General features: G+C 37.6%; 1 protein-coding gene across 8 annotated transcripts in view; it reads left to right on the top strand.

The window, feature by feature from the left end:
* The window catches only part of CTNND2 (catenin delta 2), a 700,247-nt gene that overhangs the window by 278,662 nt on the left and 395,668 nt on the right, over positions 1-25,917 (top strand). The window lies entirely within an intron of this gene.

The raw sequence follows: 25,917 nt of genomic DNA on the forward strand, positions 1-25,917 counted from the left end.
ATCTTCTGTTTCTATCATTGGAAGTATTGTGTGATATCTTTTGAATACGTAAGATTAAGTATGATATGCCAATCTTAGTGCCAAGTTTTGTGTGATGCTAGTAGGAAAAATTACAAAAAATATCTGTCACTCCTGGAAGAAACTCCTCAGTTTAACCAATTCAGACTACAATTCAATGAAATAAATGGTTGTTTTCCATGACAAGTAGGAAATAATAATTCAGTAGAATGCCGAAGAGCAACAAAAATACTGAATACAACAGTTCAATTAAAAGGGCCAATGTCAGAGGAATCGTTCATTGATTCAGCAGAAGCTGTACATGAAGCTGACAAATATAAATATTCTTAATAAATCAAGTGAGAATTAACTCCCTAAGATGAAGTCTTAACTTTATTCTATATAATCTTCCCCACCAGCTAGACTTATATCAACATGAGAGAAACTATATTACTTGGAATTATTTAAGCACAGAGTAGGTAGTATTTGGCAATGCAGTACAGTGCTATATTTGCACCTTAAGTACACTTTAAATTTGCACCCCAGCACTTTAAATTTTAAGTATAATATGACTGCATTTCAGAAAAGCTATATCTGATCTGTGTTTGAATAATATTGAGCTATGTTTGAATAATACTGTTATTTTAGCGTTATTCTGGACAGTGATACGGAGGTTGGGAAACTTCTTGTTTAGAAGGAAATGTTTCTTTGGTGAACTTTTTTCCTTTTGGTAAATATACTTTTGAGTCATCAGTTGTATCAACGTCGTTCGGCTGTTTCTTGAGACTCCAGTTATTTAAGAAGTTTAATATTTTGACTAGTAATCTCTCTCTGGAATAAACTAGTACTGAGAATAACAGGAGATTACACGCAAATTTTTGACATCTGTAATTTGGCCCAGAAATGTTTTACATATGAGAGTTTAAAATTTCTAGCATTTCAACTAAAAACATTTTAAGAAATACTTGAAATAGTGCTGTCCAGAAGATAACATAAAAAAATTATGATTAGATAGCTGTTCTTAGACTTGTCAAGTGATTTAAAAAGGAAAACAATAATAATCTAATATTGTTTGTGTTGGGTCATTGTTTCTTCCATACATATTAAATGAGTTTTATGTTAGTTTTAAAAATACTAAATCATTGTGGGAGAGAGTAGAATTAACACAAATATTAAGTGAAGTCAAATATCAGTCTGGCTTCTGTGCTGACTTTCCAGTGCTCGTCCAGATTTGAGAATATTCCTTTCACATAGTATAGCAAGACAAAGACTTGGAAGGTAAAGAATTCTGTTGTGGAATAATACATGTTAAGAAAAAACTATCTAACTTAAAGTCTTTTTGAGTCTGTGGGGGCAGAAAAAACTTGCTTAAAAATACTTTTTTTTTTTCATAAATCTGACCCCCTGTGAAGCTAAACTTATTAGACACCTGCTTTAAGACAAGGCAAATAGTAAATGCTTTAAAAATAAGTTTCTTGCTGATACAGAGTAATTTAAAGATTTTGCCATCTTTATTTTATTCAGCTACTGAATAATTAATTAATTGTTTTAAGCATGCTTTTCTGGTGGAACACAAACTAAAATCAGCATTTATAGCTGTTATTACTAAGCTTTTATTGGTAAAGAGCTTTTTAAACCAATCTTTAAATCAATTGCATTTATTTTAAATACTGTCATTATTCGAAGTGAAATCCTACCTGTAAGTTTCCAGTAGAAGTGAATATACATCCTCCAGTGGTGTCACCATTGTCTGATGACATGTAGGTGTATTATTCAGATGCTTTTCCTTATCAAGGAATAATCAAATTGGACTGATTGTAATCAGCATATTTTAATATTGGGAAGTTAGATGGGGTTTTTTTGCTGCTTTGAAATAATTCACTCAAAAAGTATAAAAGGAATTTTTCTTGTTAATATTTGTTACCTATGTCTGTTAGTACCCAAGTATCTAAAACTAATATAGGGAGTAGCTATCCATATTTGCAATTTTAGTCAGGCTAAAATAGCTTACGGTGGTGTTTTCTGCCATATCTTGGTCTAACATCTTAAACAGCTGCAGATATACATAACAAGTACTTTTAATGCCCTACATGGTGAACTCTGCTTTACTTCCTTGGGATAGTAGTTTCATGGTGTCTTTCTGTATGTCTTAAGATTGTGCCCTTGAAAGCAGGTTTTTAGGAACATGCTAAAGGGCTGTTATTTCTGGTTACAGTTTTGCTTTCTGTACTCATCTTGCATATTTGACGCTTGGCCATAAGGACTTGTGTATCCAACTGTACCGTGAAGCTCCATGTGGCTCAATTTTCAGTCCTTAAGGCCTTCCTATATAACCTTTTCTTGTCACAGAAATCAAGATCCAGAAAGTAATGTGAGTTGAATTCGCACAGCACAATGCAACTCTGCACAGAGTTATGCAGCCTAGATCTATAACGGGAGTCACTGTATGTTACGCTGGTGTAGCTCTGTAGCTCAGATTGATCAAGCCTGGTGAGAGGCATGTCTAAGTAGCCAGGAAGGAATCTGGCATTCGTAGTTTCTGTGATACAAAGTGGTATCTCTGTACTGTACCTTGCCTGTAAATGTGCCAGATTTTCTGAAAAGATTGGATTAATCAGAACCAGCTGCTCTATCCAGAACTCTGATTACGACAAGCCTTGCCCAACTGAAGGGACAAACGTTCAGTTCTTCCACAGGACCATTCATTAACCTTGAAGAATTGATTTTCGACATGTGAGGAAACACCAGAGCCTTAAGAGTGTTCATCATTTCTGTTCCTACCTATCTCACAGCTGGGCCTCAACAAAACACCCGAAGTAAATTTTCTTTGTCATATCCTTGATCGGTAGTCATTTCTTAGAGGGGTAGGGACTATATGCACTAGGAATTGTACCAAAAGAACTTGAGTGCCTTCTCTTCAGGAACAGGTTCTTGGCTTTGAATCGAAGTGGGAATCAATGGCTTCTGAAAAAGCTGAATCAAATACTTAGACCATGAAGTAGGACAAAACTTAGGGAACTATTCCATGTCACAATGTTTCCCTGTTGGCAAACTCTGAGCAGTTCATTACTCAGACTGCTGAGTTAAAATTTCATCACGCGTTGCATAAGAAGCCAAGTCGTGTTTTATACTGCTCCATCCTTCTGGCTGAGGTGCTTATTCCTTCTGGGCCAGATCCATGAGTCTGTCACTCCCTTTTGCATGGAGGGCAGTAGATGCCTGCATATCTTTGAGGTCTTCAGTCTGATAATTTACAATTTAATTAATGTATTTCAAATTTCTGAATTTCCCATGACCACATCATGTAGTTCCTCAAAACAGAAGCTGATGAAAGTAAGAGTGTTTGTTTTCCTTCCAGAGATGAAAACAAAATCTCTGAGGCACTTTGAAGACTCAGTTACATGTTTTCATGTTTTCTTTTGAAAGAATTCAGACAAAATAGTGCCACAGAATGGAAAGACCGAACAAGCAAGAAAATAGCTTGCATGCATATACATGTAACATATGTGAAATCTGTCTTTACACAAACAAATATCCATTGGACTTCATTGAAGAACTGTACTGACTTGTTAGTAAATCCTCAAAACTTTGAAATAAGTTTCTATTTCACATTCTTTATCACTGTTTTATGTGAGCAACTTAGGTTTGTTTACTTATTTTTTGATGGACTCTTACTGTTTGAACTCAGGAATGTGGCTCAAGCGTAGCCTACTCTTTTTCTTTGAACATATAGTTTGTAAATTGGTCAGGCAGTAGAATTTTTCTCAACTGAATTTCAATCCCCCACTGAAATTAGTAGAAGAGATTTGGATTTGCTGTTGACAGTCTTCTGAAAAGACCGGTATTTGTGCATGAGTGTCCTAAGCAACATGCTAAAGTTTCTGTATTTTACAGGTAGCAAAAATATAATCTAATTTGCTGAATTGCATGGAAAGCTTACCTGCTTTTTATATGCCTTCTTCGACATAGTTCTCTCTCGGAGATGCATGAAGTTATTCACACTTTATTACCGAGGAAACTGATGTTTTATTTAGGAGGATACAATTTTTGCAACTTCCCTGAAAAAATATCTAGCAAGTCCAACTGATAAACCCATAAGATCCTTCATTTCAAGAACATTGAAGAGAGAGGTGAAATGCACTGTGACATAGGTAGACAATTTCCACTGTGTTGGTCAAGTAAATAACACTGCAGTTATGAAGCTTTCCTGTAGAGCTGTGGGTATTAGATCTAATTTAGGCTACTTATTGTAGAAGTATATATAACAGGTTTTGTAGATATTTAATATTAGGGGTTGACAAATCAGTAGTTCAGTAGAGGTGAGGCTGCCACAGACCTGCATAGGCTGGAGAAATGGGCTAAGTAGGACCTTAAGAAGTTGAAATTTATAAATGAAAGCAATGCAGATTCCTGCATCTAGGATGGACTAACCAGATGTGACAACACAGCCAGGGGGTGTCTAGATAGAAAACAGCTTTGCAGAAAAAGACCTGCAGGACCTCTTCAGCAACAGACTGAACATGAGTCAGCAGTGTGTCCTTGCAGTGAAGAAGGCCAGCTGCATCCTGGGCTGCAGTAGCAAAAGTGTAGCCAGCAGATCAAGGCAAGTGATTCATCCCTTCTATTTGAAACTCATGAGGCTACATCTTGAGTACCATATCCAGTTTTGGGCTCCCCAGTACGAGAAAGACGTAAGCATGCTGGAGCAAGTTCAGTGCAGGGCTGCCAAGAAGGTTGGAGGCTGGAGAGCACGTGGGGTATGAGAAGAGGCTGAGGAAACAAGAGGTTTTAGCAGTAAGAAATGGATCAGGAGACATCTTTCTTCTGTCTACAACCAGGTAGTGGGAGGATGTAGAGAAGATGGGGTGAGACTTTTCTCAGAGGGGTATTGTGATTGAATGAGAGGTGACAGACACAAATTGGAACATGGAAAATTCTGACAAGATGTGAGGAAAACATTTTTCACCATGAGTTTGGTTAAACACTGGAACAGACTGCACTGAGAGGTTGTAGAGTTTCCATCCTTGGAGGTATGAACAGCATGACTTCCCCTTCCCACCTAAGTTTTTCTGTGCTTTTTATTATTTCCACATAAATACTAGGAAAATAGTTGTATTAGAATTCTAGGGCTTTTTTACTTCAAATTCTTCAGGTATTTCAGAAAAAAATTTCTAATCTAAACTAATGAATGTGTGGTTTACTTTTGCCTGTGGATGTAGGTATTAAAAAAAGTTGAAAGGTATATCATTAGTGTGGACTCTAGAGCAAAATATGAGCCAAAAGAAAAAGATATGTTTCTATTATATTATGAGAGCAGGACAGTTGTTTTTATGCAAAGAGTTTGATCAAGTTATAATTAGAAAACAATGCAACTTGCAAGTAAAATTTATACACCATCTTTATTGGAAAACTCTTTTGCCTGCATTGTGGTGGTTCATCAACTCAACATGTTATCAGTTAAGCATGTTAAACTTGTTCACATTGCTTTGGTTACAGTGATGTCTCCAAGGGCTACTGGAAAGCTTCTAAATTTAAAACAAAAATTAAAAAAAAAAATCATTAAATGTAAATTAGAAAGTTAACTTTTGAAAAGAAATAAATGCACAGTGATTATTTCTGAACAGAAATAAAAAGGATCGATATCGTTACTTATGAGAATGCCAAGTGTAATTTTTGTACTTGTAAATGTAGTCAGATTCTTGAAGAAGATTGGCATTTCACCAGTGGATAGAGAAGAATTTGACCAAACTTTTAACAGCAAATGCTGTAGCTCAGAAATACATTTCATACTGGAATGTGTGTTTGCTCAGTAGTTCAGAAGCTAAATAAGCTTAAAGTTTTGTCACACGCTGTTGCTCATCTTCACTGTGGATTGTGTAAAGCTTAACAAGTCGTGCTTGGATGAACTTTTGTCAACTGAATTAATCAAAAAGTTTATCTGAAATAAAATAAAAAATGGCAATAAAAGCAAGCAGGTTTTTGGAAACGGGAGTTTCTGAAAATGCCCCTCAGATTCTACAAGTCTGAATATTTAGCTGTGGTAAAACAGCATTCTGTAGATTTTTTTTGTTGTGTGTCCCCGTGTCCCCCTGTCCCCGTCCCCCCCCCCCCATTATCTCACAACAATATTATGTTGCTCTAAGTGACCAGGTCAGGTGGAACCCTCTGGAAAGATGCAGAAATTGCTCCACTCCTGAAGAGCAACTAAACTTAATCAAGAAGGGAAGATGTCAGAGAATTCAGGGTACAGCAGGCAATTACAGAATTACAATCAAAAGCAGGAGATCTCCAGTTTGTATATGGACCAGCAAGATACATGAGTTTGTACACAGTCTGCAGTGAACATGAGGGAGCAGCCAGCCAAACCTCAGAGTAATGGAATGAAATTTCTAAGGGCCAAGTGCAGCTGTCTAAACTTGCATCAACACAAAACTTTCTTCAGTTGGCTGAGACCAAGTGACAAAGCAAGGACCCAACTGTGAAGACACATGGGCTAAAGAAGAGTGGGATATAAACCTTTAGTTGTCTGGAGGAGGAGGTGTGGGGTTTTTTCCTGAGATTTTTCTGAATAGATGCTAAGATTCTATTTTCTACTCTAATAAAAGTTGTGTGGAAAAATGGGAGTTATATAGAAGCCTTTCAGTTGTCTTTGAAAAAGATCTATGTACATCCGTCCCAAAGTTCTGACTAGTTTGGGGCCCTATGACAATTCAGAAACGTTTAACAGCAGTACATTTTAAGGGCAGAGTCTATTCACAGGTGATTTCCTTCTTCACTTTGTGAATATATGACAAAAAAGAAAAATTATTTTCCTCAATATTTCACTTTCTCTTTTGCAGTCAAGAGCATCTAAAAAGGGTTTTTCTTAGTGAGAAGGAGGTTAACCAAGTCCCCCCAAAATCCATAATAAACATGCTGTCTTCCAGTCACCAAGTTTTACCAGAGAGCTTTTTGTTTAACAGGAACTGCTGACAGAAAAGATGTAAATACAGATATATAATTTCCCTCTTTCTTAGAAGTATTATGCAGAAACCATGGAAAGCAGTGTTGGTAAAGGTGCAGAATCATTCAGAGGTAGATAAACTGAGTCAAATGAGAAGTCAGAGAAAGGAGACTTTTTTTTTCCTTATTTAAACCTCATCAGCTTATAGCTGTGTCTGCATTAGTAGGAGTGCAGCACAATTCTTGGGTCTCAGCAGAAGGAAACATGCAGTTCTGAGAACAGAGCATTCATATTATATGCGTTTTGAGGGGATTTAAAACAGGCTTTAGTTTGGTCCCATGGATTTCCCTGCCGTTAGTTGAAGTAAAGCTCCTGGAGAGCCTCTTGCAGGTTAGTTTCTGAAAACAATTCAGTTGGTGTGCTATGAGACCACTTCAAAGTGCAAACTAAAGCTTGGGAAGTGGAAAAGAGTAGAAAGTTTGCTTCAGAGATGCATGGTTCCTTTGAAGTACAGTGCTGATGTCAGTGGAACCAGTACTGAACATCTCTTACAATACCTCAGTCCAGGGTGAGCAGAAGGAAAATGTTGCACTGGACGTGTTGATATTTGTTTGTGTCACTTGATTCATGTCTATACTATGCCTTTTTTGATGGGAGTTCCATTTAAAAACCCCTGAACAGGTACAAAATTGATGTTGGGTCTTGAGTAGGGAAAACTAAAATGAAAGGTGGGTCATGCATACAAACGTGTTGGGGTAACTCAAATCTAGCTACACTGATGAAGAATGTTTCGTCAATGCTAAACATGGTACTCTCTGATATATTTCCAGATCTTGTATAAAGCTTATCATGTGTTATTGGGAAATGGTAAAACAGAATATCCTGGTAAAAACATGTTGTAGGTTTCAAGGTAGTAGAGAGAAGAAAAAAACCCAAACATTCTTTACTAGGAAGCCAGCTTCCTTGTTGAATAATCATGCATCTTTGGTTATAATGCCACTAGGCCAGCACAAGAATGTAATGAGCTGGAAGGAAACATTCCATTAGATCAAAATGGTGGGAAAATGTGCAAGTGTTTGTTATACCATAATGTTATCTTTGAAATCTTTGCATTATTTGAATATGTTTTAGATGTAAGCGAAAGTGATCAGGGAAATGCTGGGATTAGTACTTTCAATACTCCTGTTTCACTGTACTTGTTACCTCTTCGTCTTTTGGCTGTGATATGCAGAGACCTGAAAGGTGATGAACTCTGTATCCTATTAGACTTGGTCAATAAATTAGTTTGAGACCACTACCAAAAAAGAAAGATTTGAAGAAAATGTTCATTATAGGAAATAAATCGTCGGTGGAATATTTGTTACAATTCATATTAATAACGTGATTAGTTAATTATATCATGCAGATTGACAGTTTATTGGATTAAAATGACAGATTTGTGATCTGATCATTCAGAGCAACCTGGTAAAGATTAAGTTTGATTGTCTGTACTCACTGTATGAAAGTCCAGTATTTAGGGAAACAGTTAAAAAAAAATACTGAGAGAAGTTGGTACAAAAGCAAGAACATGAGATAAAGTAAAAGGTTGTACAAATTTTTTGTATTTCGATTAATACAACAATTGTGGGGGCTTTGTGCTGGTTCTCCACAGCAAGGCACATCAAGAAAAGAGATTAGTCCTGTTGATCCTCTACAGGGAACTAACCAGTTTCACAGCTTTGCAGCAGATAAGCTTCTGTTGCTGAAAGGCAAATTTCCAGCAAATGTCCAAGCAATCGGGTCGGGTGTAATTTTCTTTTTTACAGTACATCCCTATCTTTTACAATAGTATTATGGGTCCTATCATTCCCGGATAGATATGTCTCGGAAGGCACCAACTCCAACAAGACTTTTAAAACACCCCCTCCACAGATGCTCTCCTGCTTCTTCTGCTTGCCAAGTACCCTCCTGAGATATCACCTCCATGAGAGCAGTGACACAGTAATACTCAGCATTGCCAAACTTGTAACACTGGCATGTTTATGAAATTAAGGTATCAGATTTTGTTTTAATCTCATCAAAGTTACTGCAGAGAAGCTATGACAATAAGAATATAGATATTTTCTCTCTAGTGCCCTAAGAAAGGGTCTTACAGGCTGAAAGCCTTATCTGGGGCTGCCATATGTCACTTAGATTGTCTCTTAGTTAGCTCAAGTCTTCTGTTATTTCTTCTGCTTCACTAATACCAGGAAAAAGAAAAAACAAACCCACAAAAAAGCAGAATGACAACAACAGGAAAAAAAAGCTTTACATACTTTACATACCAACATTTACTGGTATGTAAGCCAATGAAGACTGTACTTCATGATGTATTCTCTACCATAGTGCACTTCTGGCATGATACAAAGATACCTGAAAACTCTTTCCAATTATTGCATTCACAATTTAAATGTATTATTGCAAGCATGACACTTGAATATTGCACTAATTTGAAATAAACATGGAAACACTGATCTTAGGAAATATATTGGTGTTAATGTAAAACTTAGTTATGTCTTACAGAGTGTGGTTCTGTGTTCAGACTACTTTTGACAAGCTATTTGTAGAAAAATTAGAGCAGTACAGTTTACCATTAAGGGTGGATAAGCACTGTAATAGATTGCCTAAGGAGACTGTAAAAACTATCATTTGAAGCTTAAGGATATGTAGAATATCTATCAAGAATGGGACACAAGTGACAAGACTATTTCTCTACAGCACTTCTAGCTCTCCTTTTTATGATACCTTGCTGGGCTCTGCTTTAGTAATTTGACAACCTTCTTTTTGTCCCCATCCTTACTTATTGGATGTTGAAATGTTTTTGCATAGGTTTGGAGGACAACAAGATTGAGGATGGTGCTGAGGGAAAGTGCCTTGCTATTATAAAGTTCTTGAATTTAGAGTGTTTACAGGAAAGTTTGATAACATTTGTCCAGGAAAGTTCATTTTTAGTGCTTACTGCTTGTGGGTCAAAAGTACTAGATACCATTTTTGTGATATCCTAGAAGGAACTGGTTTACAACTGAGAACAAGTTCTGTAGTGTGGTGACAGTTTTTAATGGCCATGGGCAATTGACATCAAGCACTGAAACAGAACTAAGGTATCCAAGGTGCTTCAAGGAGTCAGTTCTGAGGAATCATCCAGAGATTGTAGTTGTGTCTGTCATTAACGTTGCCTGCTGGTTTGTATTAAACCAAGATTTCAGCTGTCCCTTATTTTGCCAAGCTGCACCTTCCAGGTTGAATATTTCCTTCTCAAGATGTAGATAATGAGGTTTTGAAGGAAATTTCAACTTATCATCATCATTGTTGTTGTTAAAGATTTGCATCAAAGGGCTTTGCTATTAACAGAGGAACTAAACGTACCTTTGCACAGAGTTACAGAGACAAATTCCTATTTTCCTACAGTGCTTGTTGCTGGCTACCTAATTTGGTGTGCAAAGGGGCAGAATACTGAAGCTGGGAGGGGAGTCTCTTCAGTGTTATCCCATCCTTCCCTCCACGTTGTCAGGGTAAGCAGAGGTCCTTCCGAGTCCAATGGCGAGAAGTCAAGAAGCAGACCTCCAGTGCATTTAGCATCCCACTTATATGTGTGTATGGGGGGAAAAGTTGGCAAGGAGGAACCTTTGTTCAAAACGTGGATGAGGCATCATCAGAGGATCTGAGAAATGAAGAGAGGGATGGAGCAGGATGAGGAAAATAAAACAGGCAGAGTCTAGAGAAGAGCAGGACAGGAGGATAAGGCAGGGGACTCAGGGGGCCATGTTATGACCTGCTTACAGTTGGAGGACAAAGATGAAAGTTGAAAATAGCTATTTATTCTGGCTACTCAATTTTAGAAGTGTAGGACTAACTGCTGAAGAGATCTTACTGGCTTCATTTGCTACTATGAGTAGTCATCGCCTCTGTATGTCAGTTCCTGATCTGCTTATTAGGATCCCTGCATATCTGGAAGGCTGTACAGAAAAAATGAGAAGCAGAGAATACCTGACAGGGATTCAAACAAATCTTTACAACAGAATTAGGAGGCAGAAGTTGATACAATTCCACTGGATTGCCTTCAGCTATTACAAGCAGATAGCTATTTCTTTTCCTGATGCACATTTTGCAAGTTATGAAACTCCATTGGTCCTGTAGACAACAGCATCCCTCCACACAAACATGATTTATCCCCAGAGCAGTTTACCTATGAAACGGTCATGAAACAGAAGTTGTGTAGCAATGCATTTGTACAAGGAGTAAGTCAAAATTGCAGCCAGCTGAAGGCTTCCCAGAACTCCAGACAAACCATTTTTTTCTTTTGTTCCACAGATCAAGACAAAGCCTATCTTGTTGATGGTCTTGAGGAAACAAATTCACTTTTGTGTTGAGTTTCAAAGGAATACTGCAGTCAGACATATTTTCTGTCCCCTCAGCATCCCTACCTTCTGCTTCTCAACATCTCAGCTTGTGTAGGTGACCTTGACTTCTGTCTCGATCATCCTCCCTGTTGATACCTTTTTTCTTCTCCATTCCCTAAATTTATATTCTACCTAATTCACTAAACGTTGCAGTTTGCCAAAATAAAGCCCTTGTCTTCTGCTCTCAGTACTTCCTTGCTTTGACAAGTCCTGATCACCTTTCACCAAGTGCAGATATGGGAACAGTTACCAATACTTCCTTCTAAAAACTCATCCAGGCTACTTTATCTGTCCCTAGCAAATGACTGAGTTACTTTTACATTAATCTGACTTTGTTTGGGTTCTTGGTTTTAATAAAAGCATAGTTGTTTTCAGATACAATCTTTTAAGAAACTGGAGATTTTCAATAAAACTGCAGTGGTGGAAGTTATAGACTTCTCACCAGTCATACCTTTCAAAAATACAGCCCTCTTCACAGTAGGAATTTCTGCTGTAACCTCGAAAGTGGATTCTGTGTCTTGCCATGATCTGTCTTGTTAAAAAAAAATAATATTGTTGTATTTAACTGTAGTGTTTGATACAGGAAATTTAAGACTTACCAATTCACTTTGAAAAGATTCGGGTTTGGGGGTTTTTTGCAGTCTTTTTTCCCTTTAGAAATTAACAGTGCTGTTATTCTTAATAATTAGGTAATTTCTCCTTGTTCTTGTGTGATAATTTGCACAGGAATTGGTCCTGATTTTCCTTTGTGTTGTCTGTATATTTCTTCTGAGGGACTGACATAAACATCTTAATGGTGCTGCTACAACTGTGATCACTCTGTAGCGGAAACTGAGCTGTGCGTTCCTTGATACTCGAGTACATCGAATATCAAACGGGCACAGGAATTACTACTAATATATTTAGTTGAATTCCAGGAATGGCATGAATGAACATAGTTCTGTTTCCACAGGCATCTCACAATTGGATAGCAATGTACTTTGAATGGCTAATGTTATATACTCTCTAGGCATGTTGCCATTTCAGCAGTTAAGGAAGTTTTTATAGATCTTAATACGTTAAACTTAAAGGGGCTTTTAAATATCTTGTGCTTTCAGCTCATAGTAGATGAAGTCTCAGTTACTGCTAATTGTAAATAAATATACTGCCTCCTTCTGGCTTTCCTCTATCCCTTTTATTTTCACCTTGTTCCTCCACTGCTCATTTGCACAATGATTAAAAAAAACCCCAAACGATAGATAGCTTGCACACCAGCTATCTACTTGGTCACTGTCTGTAGAACAATATCCCCCAACTCCCCAGGTACAGAGAAGGAAGATATACTACAACTTTTATATACATGGATATTTTTTGTATCCCTCTGTTATCTTGAAACAACTAGATCAAGATTAAATAGTTATATTTTGTTTTCATTTAAATCTTCCTTCAGCATTTTAATTTGAAAGTCTTCATCATAGATGTTATCAATCACATTGCAGTTTGACAAAATAAAGCCCTTGCCTTCTGCTCTCAGTACTTCCTTGCTTTGACAAGTCCTGATCACCTTTCACCAAGTGCAGATATGGGAACGGTTACCAATACTTCCTTCTAAAAACTCATCCAGGCTGTGAATATAGTTGCAATAGGACTAGCATCAAACCAAGTACAGTGTGAAGTTTGCCTGATGTCAAATGTCCTGTGGAAGTTACCTTAAAGTTTCACAATATAGCTACTGATTTTTTTGACTGTATTCATGAATGGCTAATAGGAGCCAGTGACTATCATGAAAGGAATGTCTTTAGTTTAGATAGAAACACTTTATTCAAAGCTTATCAGAAAAAAGAAAAAATTATAGGTCCCAAATATTTGGTATAAATGTTCTCACTTCAGTGAGGGCTTCAACTGGCTTCACAGAAATGGCATTCCTCCCCCCAAAAATCAGACATCACTTTCAAGAGGACTGAAGCTGGTGAAGGGTCTGGAGCACATGTGGTACGAGGAGCGGCTGAGGGAACTGGGGTTGTTTAGTCTGGAGAAGAGGAGGCTGAGGGGAGACCTCATCGCCCTCTACAGCTACCTGAAAGGAGGTTGCAGAGAGCTGGGGATGAGCCTCTTTAACCAAGACAAGAGGTAACGGCCTCAAGTTGCGTCAGGGAAGGTTTAGACTGGATATTAGGAAGCATTTCTTTACAGAACGGGTTGTTAGGCGTTGGAATGGGCTGCCCAGGGAGGTGGTGGGGTCCCCATCCCTGGAGGTGTTTAAGAGTAGGGTTGACACGGCGCTGAGGGATATGGTGTAGTTGGAAACTGCCAGTGCTACGTTAACGGTTGGACTAGATGATCTTCAAGGTCCTTTCCAACCTAGATGATTCTGTGATTCTGTAACTTGGTAGGAAGTTCTGTGGATTCTGGCCAGTGATTCTGCACCAGCCTCCCTGCTGTGTTACAACAGTGCTCTCCAAACATTTTTGATTGTTCACCACTATCAGTAAAACATCTTTGAGCATGCACTCACAATATATGGATATTTATTTATAGACAATGTACTACTATACTAATATATTATGAACCTTATAAAACATTAATAAAAACAGAAATTAAAAAAGGATGAGATAAAAATGAAATAAACATTATTTTTTATTTTATTTTATGCATTAATGGTACAAAAATATTTTCTTCCTGCAGTCCAGTGGCTTGTCTTGTGCAGTGTCTGACATGTGCGCAACCCACTTTGAAGACCACTGGGATGGAGGGCTGCTAATCTCACAGTGGTAATAACTTTGTGCTGAGGTGTCTCATTGAAACCTGGCAGAAGCAGCCCTGCTTTAGGTCAGGTCCTGCAGGGAAGGAGTCAAAGAGAGCAGTGTTGGCAAGATACCTTTTCTGGCTGAAAGCAAAGAAGCTGTAGGGCTGTAAGGGAAGGATAACACGGCCAGATGGAAGTTTTCCCCTCATCTAGGCCATCTGAAGGCTGCAGTCTTCCTTTCACAGTATTGGGAACCATATAGATAATGCAGCAGCAACAGTCACACTGAAGTTGTAGTTTTCTTGTTTTCCCCCTTGTTACTGCCTTTTTCCTCAGTCTCCCAGTGTAAAAGAGAGACATCATTAATCCTTAATTTTTGTCTGAGATTTCTGGGTTTACTGAATAATATACACACAGTTATCTTCACAGTAAGTTAGTGTTGCACCTGGGATTTAACTCCCAGTACTGATGTGATCCTGCCCTCCAAAGGCAAATAGTTGCCTGTACCTTCCCTTCCATAAGCTGAGGCATATATAGTTGGGATGGTATAATGCAGTTAATCATTCCTATTTATTTTTATATTACTCATTATGACATTTGTTTGTTCTAGAAAACGGTTTGTAAGTAGTATTTTAATCTAAACCCATTTCAACCACTTCAACCTAATACAATAACAACATTTCAACAACATTGATCTGGAAGCATTAGTCTATATTGAGTCGCTTTTAGTCAAAATGCTAGATTAGTAGATATAGAACATTACAAGAATTTTCTTTATTACATTCATACGACTGATCCAATTATAACCAGCGCTTTGCAGTTCAGCTATCCAATTTTTCCCTTCTAGTTGATTAACAGAAGGCTCTGGCAGATCTTTGGAAGTTCATGGCCAAATAATTTGTCAATGAGATGTAGTGTATGTAAATTGATAAATGTAGCTGTTAGGAGGAAATGATCATTGCAAGTTGCTGATGAGAACAGAAGACCCTATTAATAATTCGAAGGAATCATCGCCTTCACTTTCTATCCTAGTCCGCTAAATATATTACATCACAATATATGGCATTTTCCTTCTTAGGGATATGTAAACATTAGGGCATAAGTGACTTCATGTATAAAAAGCTTTTGCAAAAAGCTTGCTAATTTTCTCTGTCCGGTGCATGTTAATCCTGGTGAAGAAACGCGCAAGAGGTATATCTTATCCACACACAATGGTGTTTATAAATCTGCTCTTGAAAAGGGAGGTGTAGCTTATGCAGTAAATTACAAAAGTCAGTCTTAAACAGCTCCTGTAGCATCATTTGTGTTTCCCAGATTTTTTTTCTGATTTAAAAAAATACTTGAAGTTAGACATCAAAACAGTAGTACTCTTATTATTGGGTATTCTTCTCTCATCTACCTCTTCCCCCTTCCTCTCCTCTCAACTTCCATCCCCCCAGTGTTTTCAATTAGTCCTGTAATTAAAAAGGCAATAGCATTTACATTTGAAGTTAAAAAATTTTCAAGGCCTTAACCTTCCTTGAGTCTTTATTTTTGGCTTTAATCAGAAGTTATAGAAATAACAAAAGGTTGTGTTACCCTCCTTACCACTATAAGGATCTGATTGTACTACAACTCAATTTTGTTCTGATTCTGAACTGCTTTTTAAATCCATGTAAACATTGCTACAGCCAACTTTACTAACACAATCTTCATAAAGTCTTAGTATTAGCACCTATGAAACGAAGAATTAACCAGAAATCTTTTCCTTGACCTCTCCTTTAATTTTTACATAGGTTTCCACTTAAATCACTTAGCTTTTGTCTTTACTGATCCATGTTGTAGAGAAAGGAACAAAATAAAAATAAAATCCGTTAATGCCTTGAAATATATTTATTTTAGTGGTCCAGGAATACACAACTGTTTCAAGATTAATCTCTGTTTATGCAGCGAGGCACTGATAATACGTTGCTTTATTCCTTTGCGATGAATTTAGATGACAGTTTATATTCAGCTTTTAAAAAAGACCCCAACAACAGAAAGGGATATTGATGTAGTTACAATAAATGTCCTTGTTCATGTTATTAAAAGAATCTGTGACATGAACCTCCTAACATCAATGATGTTTAAATAAGCATGATTTTTATTCCTTGATGAGTAAAAGCTAAAGAAAGACCTGTTACCATGCATAATATAACCCTTGTCAGATTTTGATTATTTAAAGCATTTGCTGAAAATTTAGTTTATAGATGACTTTTGTTTTGTTTAAAGTAACTTTGCTTTAAAGTAAGCAGGATATACACAGTGAAGAGATATATCCATGGGTAGTCATTTAGAAAGATAATACGGTTAATGTACAGCTTTCTGCATTAATGCTGATGTTAGTGAAAAACAGTACTACGTTTACCTGAGTATTTTAACAGTAGCACATCATTAATTAAGAGTGCAAACAGCCTGGGGTACAAATTTTTGGATCTACTACTTTTTTTTTACTTTATTCTGTCATCATTTAAAGCTATATTAAGTGATGCTAAGCAGTAATAATGCTAAATAGTCTTAATCTAATGCAATGATTAAAATAGGATTTTAAAGGTTTATTTTGCTTTTTTATTCAGATTCTATGCAGGAATAAGTTGTTTTGATGTTATCATTTTGATGTTTAGAGTTCAAGTGACTTGAATTTAGCTTGTGAAATATAACAGTAGGTATCTTTCATCAAAGAAACTAAGAGAAGCATTTCGTATGATGAAGCCTAACACAGAGCAGATTGGTAGTTGGATGAGGACTGGTTATGCCAAGACAGATAGTAACTGAAATAACCTTGGGTCGAGCAGGACCTTCCTGCCCCAATGCGGCATGAGCTGGTCATGTTGACGTATTCTTGCATTACAAACTCCCAGCAGGCATCCATGTACTTTAGTTCTGAGCTGCCATTTTGCTTCTTATTCAACATAGTTGATGGTGTAAACAAGGAGGCATTATAATTAATCTGCTATACAGGGGGGGGTTTGTGTAAAACATGAGTTAATATTATTAATATAATTTTCTGGCCTTCTTGCAATCTAGTATTTTCTATTGCTTTCATATTCTTCTTAACATTTCAGTTCTGATTTAGCTTCTTGTTGTATTTATAGCTGTTCCTTCTCTCCCTCCTTTTCTCTTTTATTGATACTAGAAAGGTGTAGGTCTTTTGATGAACAATGATCTATTCCATATGATTCCATGGTTTTGCCACTCTGGCATGTCTGAGGAGGTAAATAATAAATTTTACCAAGTGATGTCATATCCATGAGTTTCAAGACCCAAGGGCCCTGAAGTCTTAATAACTGTAATTCCTTACCAATTAACCTTCTCTGAGAAATACGATGTGTCTAAAAGGACACAGATTTTTTTTTTTTTCTCTGTTGATCATCCCTGGTTCTTAGCTGATCTAGGAATAGATACGCGATTTTTCAATCTACTTACAGTCAGTTAGTAGACTTTTTCTGGCTTTTAGAGGTATCTCATTCTTTGCTTCTGTAAGAATAGTCAATCACTTTTTGTCCTTAAGCTTTATCACCACTTCATGACAATGAAAAATATGTACATAGTCTCCTATGTGTTCTGCTAACATACTCCAATCAGTAATGGTTCCCAGGTCAGAATCTAGGGCTGCAAGACCAGAGGTAGTAAAGTTTGGAAGAGATGATAATGCTTTCAGAGATGTTTGCAGTCTGAGTGAGTAAAGTACTTCCATGAAGGTCTGTCAGAAATATTACATGCTATATTTTTTTGATAATAGCTATAAATAGAATATTATACGCAAACACATACACTTACTGCAGCTGACATTTTATCCATTTCAATGAAATGTGCTTGCCATCCTCCCTTAGGCTCCTTTGAATTGCTTAGTCTGAAAGTATTGCACCAGTGTTGCTAAAGTTTGCAAGTAATCTATTCACAAAATTAATTAATTAAATCAGTTTCGAGTGATGTTTAATTTTACTGCAGCCAAATCTCAAAGAGGAATGCTGTGCAATGTGACTTCTAAGCAGTCAGAAGGCCTTTTAATGGAAGATACAAATGCTGCAGCTGGTCTTGAATTCAGTGACCGGTCATTAATTTTGAAGGTATTGCATGGGTAAAGAACTTAGAAAATTACTTTAAATTTTGACTATTTAAATTGCTAGTGAGCCGTTGCATCATCCTTATGGAAAAGAACTCTAGAAGTAAAAATAAAGATACTAAATGCGTGGTTAAAAGTACATTCTGTAGATTTGCTTCTATATAGATTTTCACAAGCTTGGCAGTATCTGCTTTGACTTACTATACCATGATTAGAGGTTAATCTCAAAAAAACCCCACCTTACAGCATTGGTTTGACATTGGTCCTTCTCGTAAGATGGAATTGCAAGAGAATGCAGAAGCTTTGAAAAGGCCAATACAATCACAGCTAAATTTAAACGATCTGTATTAGATTAGAAGTTCTCTTTGTGGAACTTCAGCCCCTTGAAAATCTGTAGGAATAATATTTTGAAGTGTTTCAAGGCAGAAATTCAAGGTCGTTTTCTGTTGGACCATTTTTGTATCAGAAAGGTGAAATCTTAATTGGTTTTCATAACACAATTTATACAGAGATAAATATTGAAGTTTCACTCCTCTGTTGAATTGTCATGATTCTTTTTAAAAGGATGGGACCTAGATGCCATACCCCATGGAGACAAGTTTTTCCTCCACTCAGTTCTTCTGTTGATGGTCCCACATGCAGGGGAATAGGGAAAGAAAAAAAAAAAAAAAAAAAAGCTTTATTTGCATGGAGGAAGAGAAGATTTCAGGGGCTGAATGAAGCATTCAGTTCTGCCAAGGCATCCATTCTCTTTTGTGGCATCAGTGCTCTGCCAAGATTGTCACACTGTGATACCTCCTTTATTTTTAAGTTGGAGACTTTATAAAACAAGGATCTTTTAGGTCTGTGGGTTTGCAATATGATAGCATGAAGCCTGATGGGAAAGAGTCACCATCAACTACTGCTTGGAAAAGCTTGGCCTATTCTCTTTGAGCAGAAAGCTTGCAATGAAAGAAATGGGGAGGGAGGGAAGGAGCAATGAATGTGGAATAAAATTTCTTTACTTATTTGACAGGACACTATGCACAGTCAGTGTGACTTTTCTTATCTCTTCCACTGTCATCTTGATGGCCTTTTGGTAGCATCAGGGGGAAAGCTATTAACATTAAGAAAAAAAAATATTCAAATACATGAGGACAAACAGACTCCTATGGGAAATACAGCATCTAGAATGGCATTGTTTACTTTCTGAACTCAGTTCAAAATGGCTTCAAATGCCAGTTTTGACTGCATTGGGTTTTTAAAATACTGCTGATATTAAAAAAAAAAAGAAATATAGGGAAAATCAAGATTAAAACAAACTCACTACATTATTAGAAGTTACAGCAACCATAGGGATTTCAGAGTATTAGTATGATAAATGTCTTACTGCTCAAATTAAATTTGTTTCAGTGTTGCAGCATATGATTTTTTCATATTTCATCTAAGTTCATAAGCTATGGAAGAATTTCTACAGGAACAGTTGTATGTAAAAAATATTTATGTAAAAAATATTTTACATAAATAGCTTTTTTTTTTCCTGTTACCCAGAATTATAATCATGCTTTCAATTAATGAAAATAATACCAGGTGTTTCTTTAAAAGGGTATTGTGAGTCTTTCAGTGATTTCCAGATTTTCTCTGAGATTTTGAACATGTAGTAACTAAAAAAGCTAAAAGCTAAAGTGTTCCAAATAATTCATAACTGTTAAAGATAGTGCTCAATTGCATTCAAAGTTATGATATTTTGGATACTAGGAATTGCTTCACTTATGAAATATTACATTTAAGCTGTCTTCTTGATTAAAAAATACAATATTTTTTTTTTTAATTTAAGGGATTATAATCAAATATCTTCCATGTGGAACTCATTGGTTTTAGTTACTAATATTTTGAGTGTAGACTTTTAGAATATTCTGTTTTTGAAATCCTAGGGCATGTGGCAGTTCAGAGAGAAAATTGAATTTCTACCCTGCAGAGTCCGAACATGGTGAGACTAACTGCAGTCTGCATGCTGATATGGTACTCTGATTTGGGGACTAGAGTGGTCATCCATTTAAAAAATTCTGAGTGACTGTATTTACCCTGTAGGGTCATTGTGTCTCATTGCACTTCCTACAGTTGTCCAGACATGGAAGTTCTGGGCATCTGGTTGTAGCTCCATCACTGTTCATGTGTCCAAGTTTCTTTCAAGTGTAAACAAAGGTGTGCGGGGTCATAGTGCACGCTCATGTCGCATTGTAACTGGTAGTCTGGTTGCAGGCAGTCTCAACAGCTGGGAGACACTCCTGGGTCCACAGGCTCTTATATACCCCTTGTTTCTGTGGTTTTGTGGGCCTCTGCAACTGTTCTTAAGTGTTAAACTGGTGTTTATTATCCCAGAAGTATTAAAATCTTTCCTAACTGCAAAGTCTGCTAAGAGTACCAACTGTTCTTTTCGGTTCTTATTTCACTTATGATTTTTTCATTGTTTTAATCTGTGTTTTGCGCTTGAAACTTTTTAAGTTTTGCTTCTTCTTGTATAATGATAAAGATCATTGATGGTTACTGTACTGTAGCAAGGCACCAATCATTGCTCCCTTGTACGTAGGATACCTGTGTAATAAAATGTAAATGGTGTTAAGGAAAGATCACTTTTCACTGGAAGCTACTGACTGTAAATACGAGGCTTTGATAGACATTTTTAGAGAGTACATTTAAAGGAGAAGAACGCTATCAAATGAAAAGGCTGGGAATTATTTAATGGGGGCTGTTTAAGTGTTCTCTGAAATAATTAGACCTGAAAAGTCTTTCTGAATATATTCCAGTGCTTTACATGCAGAAAATGTATACTGCTTCCCTGATAGATAGCATTGTCAATTTTTACCAAGTGTTGTAGCCAAATGACAAGATATTTCTTCTCTGTGAGCTTTGTACAAGATGACTGCACTTCCAGACTGGCTGTGAGAGTGACAGTGACGCAGAACTTGCTTTTCAGTTTGCTTATGTTGCTCTATAAATGTATAGGTAGGTTGTGCTTGAAATGAATGTGTTAAGATTACATTGCTATACGCTGGTATCTTTAGTGTCATTTCCATTCCATTACCCTATCCAGAGCAATTTAAGTTACCTATGATAGTGTTCTTTGTCTGCTGTCAGCACAGTATCTCTAAGGCATTCAGGGGCTAATGGTAATAAATGAAGGGTGTGGGTATCCTTGCCCCCACCTGCAAGATAAACTTGCAGAATGATACACTAGTAATACTCAAGTTTCTAGAAAACTTCCCATGTCTGTCCTGTGGACTGTCCTGCAGCCAGAAAATATATGTCACTAAGACTGAATGACAGTGTCCTGAGAGCACAGAGCCATTTTGTAGGTGTACCTGTTACCAGTCCTATCTCTTGGAGGAACACTGAACGCCCAATATAGGTAGCCTCCAGTCCTGTGTATGGACCTGTCACCTTGGTGGACCTTGGACGTATGTTACAGATAGCTTGTCTTCTGGATGGTCCTCTTGGACATGCACTACAGCTTGTCTTTAGTCCTGTCCCTCGTCCTATCTTCTGATGCTCATGACCAAAGCCCCTAGATGGATCCTGGACTTGATTGATTACTGTTTTGGGAACTGTTGATAGACTGTTTTACTACCCCCTTGCTCTGCTCAGTTCCTTGGCTGAAGTGAGGACCCTTGGCACAGTGCAGTGTGGGGCATGGAGCAGACTAAAGATGTATCCCTGAATGTTTCTTCACAAGGATCTTGTGTGGGGTTAAGCAATGATGGAAAGTTCACTCTTCTTGAGGAGTCTTCCATGAGGTGATCTTGAGTATGAGGGTGTGGGTATCCAAACAAGTGGAAGGCTCAGTGCTTTGTTGCCACGTGAAAATGAGCTCACCATCTCTGTGATGGAGACATGTCTATTTTGCTACCCACAATCTCTGGTGCTTGTTTAGGGTCTTTAAGACCGGGGCTTTCATCTTCATGAAGAGAATGCAGCAGCTGGTCAGCTCACACATTGCAGTGTAGTATGAGAAGCACTACAGAATACCTCCGAGCCCCTAAACCTTTCAAGAGCCTTTTGAACGGCATACAAATGCTTAGTGAGTGTTTGGTGTACCTCTGGAACAATGTTTGCAGCTAAGTTTCCTTAGAATTTTCCTTAGAAAGAATCTGATTTGTATGCACTGTAGCTATTATGCAAACTGTACCAACATTCAGTAGGGCCATTACTTCATGGATTCATTTCAAAATCATACTACTGCTTCACACTGAAGGAGTAACATAGATGCAGCCTTAGGACATGAATTTATATTATCCTTAGTTTGGTCTAATGACTGCCACTGAAAGGAGCAATAGCCTTCTCATGCCCACATCACTTTTTGTGTGCTCCGTCTGCTTCCTCTTCTGAGTTTGACTTGTCACGGTAAATCTTCCCTGCTTGGAGGGAAAGCTAACTCATGAAAACCTGCGAGTTTTCCCTCGGATCAGCAAGCTGATGGGAGTGACTATAGAGTTGCACAATTGCTAAATTTAACAAAAGGGAAGAGGCAGAAAAGCAGGGAGAAAGCAGGTCTACCCCTCTGGCCTCCGCCTGCTGTTAGACTGAATTAAGTATTATATGAAACTACACCCTGAAGGAGAAGCATGTAAGTTTATTCAGTGAAGATTATCGCTGTTGCTGTTGGTTGACAATTCACACAGCTGAGGATTCACTGTTTAAAAAATGTGGTGGAATTCCCCAAATCATTCAGGGTTTTTTGCAGCAGATAATAAACGTTTTCAGGTGTCTTTCCTGACAAATGGACAAACGCGGCATGTGTATTTGGCTGTCCTCATTTTATTTGTTGACCTTCAGAAAGTAACAGCAAACTGTTATATATCAGTATGATATTCATAGGCAGATACAATAACAAATGCACAGCTTAAGTTTATGTTTCTTTTATCCAAAATCTTTAGATCAGTTTTAGTATGAGGTCAATTCTCTTACCAATTTTAATTTGTTTTTGTCTATCTGTACTTAGAATATCATGAAAATAGAAATTGTGCACTATATTTTTCTACCTATACTTTACAAAACTCGCATTCTCTGCTTTCTTCCCAATCCATTTGTCTTTCTAAGGGAAAAAGTCCTACTTAAAATATCATGTTAAACACTGCTCAGTCTGTGATTGAATCTGAGCCTCCTGCTGGAACTACTTTCACCTCATTTTAAAATAAACATACCAAAATGCAGGAGAGTATTATATTCCCTAAATACACATTTTGTTAGAAATAAGGTTATCTAATTAGAGCATGTTAGATCTGGAAATTGGGAAGTCTCAGTGCTGGTATATAGGCAGATTAAAGTCGAAGTTCTACAATGAAGTCTGCCCTTTGTATTCATGTACTGTGAGTTGTTTCTGCGTGTATGGTAGCAGCGTTCAGAGATTTTTCTGGGTTGAATAGATACCATACAATCCCTCTAGGCTCCTAAGGGTTTGTTTTTTTTCCCCCCAGAGATTTCTCCGCAGTATGGCTGAGGTCTGCTTTCTGCTCTGAGCAGAGGCTTTCCCGTCTGTGCATTTCTCCCTCTCTGCCTCACCCTGGAAGCCCTTCCTCCTCCCTCTGTGTAATTGCTCTAAATCTGAGTGCAGCAGTCAGGAAAGATAGCTAACCACACACACTTTTACTGAAAATGGCAGATAATGTTTATGCTTTGTGTTCAACAGTACAATGCATCCAACACACTGTTAGAGCATTCAAGAAAGAAGCAGATACCAAGGAAGATCCTTTAGCCTTAGTTACAGCGTTCAGTTGTTGAGAGCCTGTAGCTAGGACAGTCCAGGTTTAGTACTAGGTTTGTGTCAAGTGACTAAATGTTTGGACAGTTTAATGTACTTGGTGTTTATTATATCCATTATATTAAGCATGGTTTAGGAAAGTGAAACCTGATAAACAAATCTGGCTTCTGAAACCTTGGCTGATCTGATATTTCCATGGTTACCATTCATGAAACCAAAATGATTTTTCTCCAGGCGAAAATATCCATGTGAATGTGTCCAGCAAGGTTGTGACAGGTTATATCGAAGTATATTAGTTTGTGTGATGGAGCTTTACTCAGAAATTACCAAGGCAGTTACTTTGAAGAGTGTTTAAGGATTGTGCTAGAACAAACTTCAGAGTCATCATATTTTTAGATTACAAAAAAAAAAATCCCCTTATGTGGTCATCATTTACAGAGAATTTGCATATATAGCCTTTTATCACAAGCTAAATTTTGCCGACTTCAGGGAGGACCCACATCTATTTGTGACTGGTACCCCTGCTCCTGACCCCTGGTGCCATCATCATTCTGCGAAGAATCCCCGAAGAATTGTCTGTCTCCACAGTGTCAGGTGACACTACTCTTAAGGACCTCTTCCAGTTGCATTTCTGAGTTTCATCCAACTGAAAAAGCAGCATAAGCATGGCAGAACAAATCAAGAATAGTCCAAGAAGAAACCAACCCAAGGCACCTCTCTGTGCCTTTCTCCTTGTTGTGAGGAGTGGGCACTGGAACCCAGCTGCTGTCACTGACCAGGCAGTGAGCATCGTGCAACTGCTTTCCCATTGTCCAGAGTGGGGGCAATGGAAAGCACAGCTGGGCCTCTGAACCTGTGTGGATGATTCCTCTTTTTTCCTGCCTTTGTGTGTGTATGTATACGCTATTGACACAGAATGTTTTTTGTCACAAGACTGCTCCCTACTTCAGTCCTGAAGCTACTGTACACCTTTCTGCAGCTTGCTTCAGAGTCTCTCTCCTGCATATTAGCATTTTTTTCCTAAACCAGTTGAAAAAAAAGAGCCAAGTCTGAAAAATTAAAACTGAGCCAACTATAATTTTTCTTATTTTAGTCAGCATAGAATTATACGTGTCCCTGCAGTACAGTATAAATCATTATCATCATTACCATTATCCTTAGGTAGGCAATTTCAGTGCTTTAAACCTGCTTCTCTCCAGTTGTTTTGTTCTGAGCTTTGACTGCCCCTCAATACGAAGCCATGTTATGAGATCCCAGGGTTTCTTGCTTCATTGTAGAGAACATCACATCTGAATGTGTATATGTATATGCTAATGTTGTGCATATAAGTACTGCAGCTGCCTATTTATTTTTATTGAAGCCATTTTATCATGACATGAATGAAAACAATTACTTTGTCAGTAAATCTAGGTATATTCCAGAATATATGTTGATGTCTAGCCAAACAAAATTTTTAATTAAACAATGCTGAGACCGTTGCTTCACTTAAAAAAAATTAGGTACATTCAAACCCTGAGAGTTCATATTTCTCATCCTCCTGTAGCTAAAATTGCAGCAAAATAGTATGGCATGTCAGAGGACTGACATCATTGAATAGGTAAGTGCTATGTAAAAGGAGTGAATACGGTGGGAAGTGGCAATATTTCTGTGATGGATTCAGTTTGGCTGACCCATTACAGGGAAGACAGCAGAGGCATGGCCATTCCCGCAGGTGTCAGAAACAGCTTTGAGGAGAAGTTTCTAAGACAGTTCTCGACCATACAGTATTGTGGAAATCCTCTACTGAAGAACTTAAATATGCCTAATGCCCAACAGTCTTGTGGGACACAGGTCCCACAAGATGAAGACCTACAGTCCAGGTGTCCTATTCCTGTTTTTCATGACTTCTACACTCACATTTTCAAAAACTTCCACACTTTGTCCTATCTCTCAGGGTTACCATTCAACGAAGAGTTTCCAAGTGCGGAAAAACTATCTGAAAGTGTGCTCTCAACTGCGTTAGCTGCTCAGTGC

Source organism: Strix uralensis, chromosome 1 (assembly GCF_047716275.1).
Source record: "Strix uralensis isolate ZFMK-TIS-50842 chromosome 1, bStrUra1, whole genome shotgun sequence".
Classification (NCBI taxonomy): Eukaryota; Metazoa; Chordata; class Aves; order Strigiformes; family Strigidae; genus Strix; species Strix uralensis.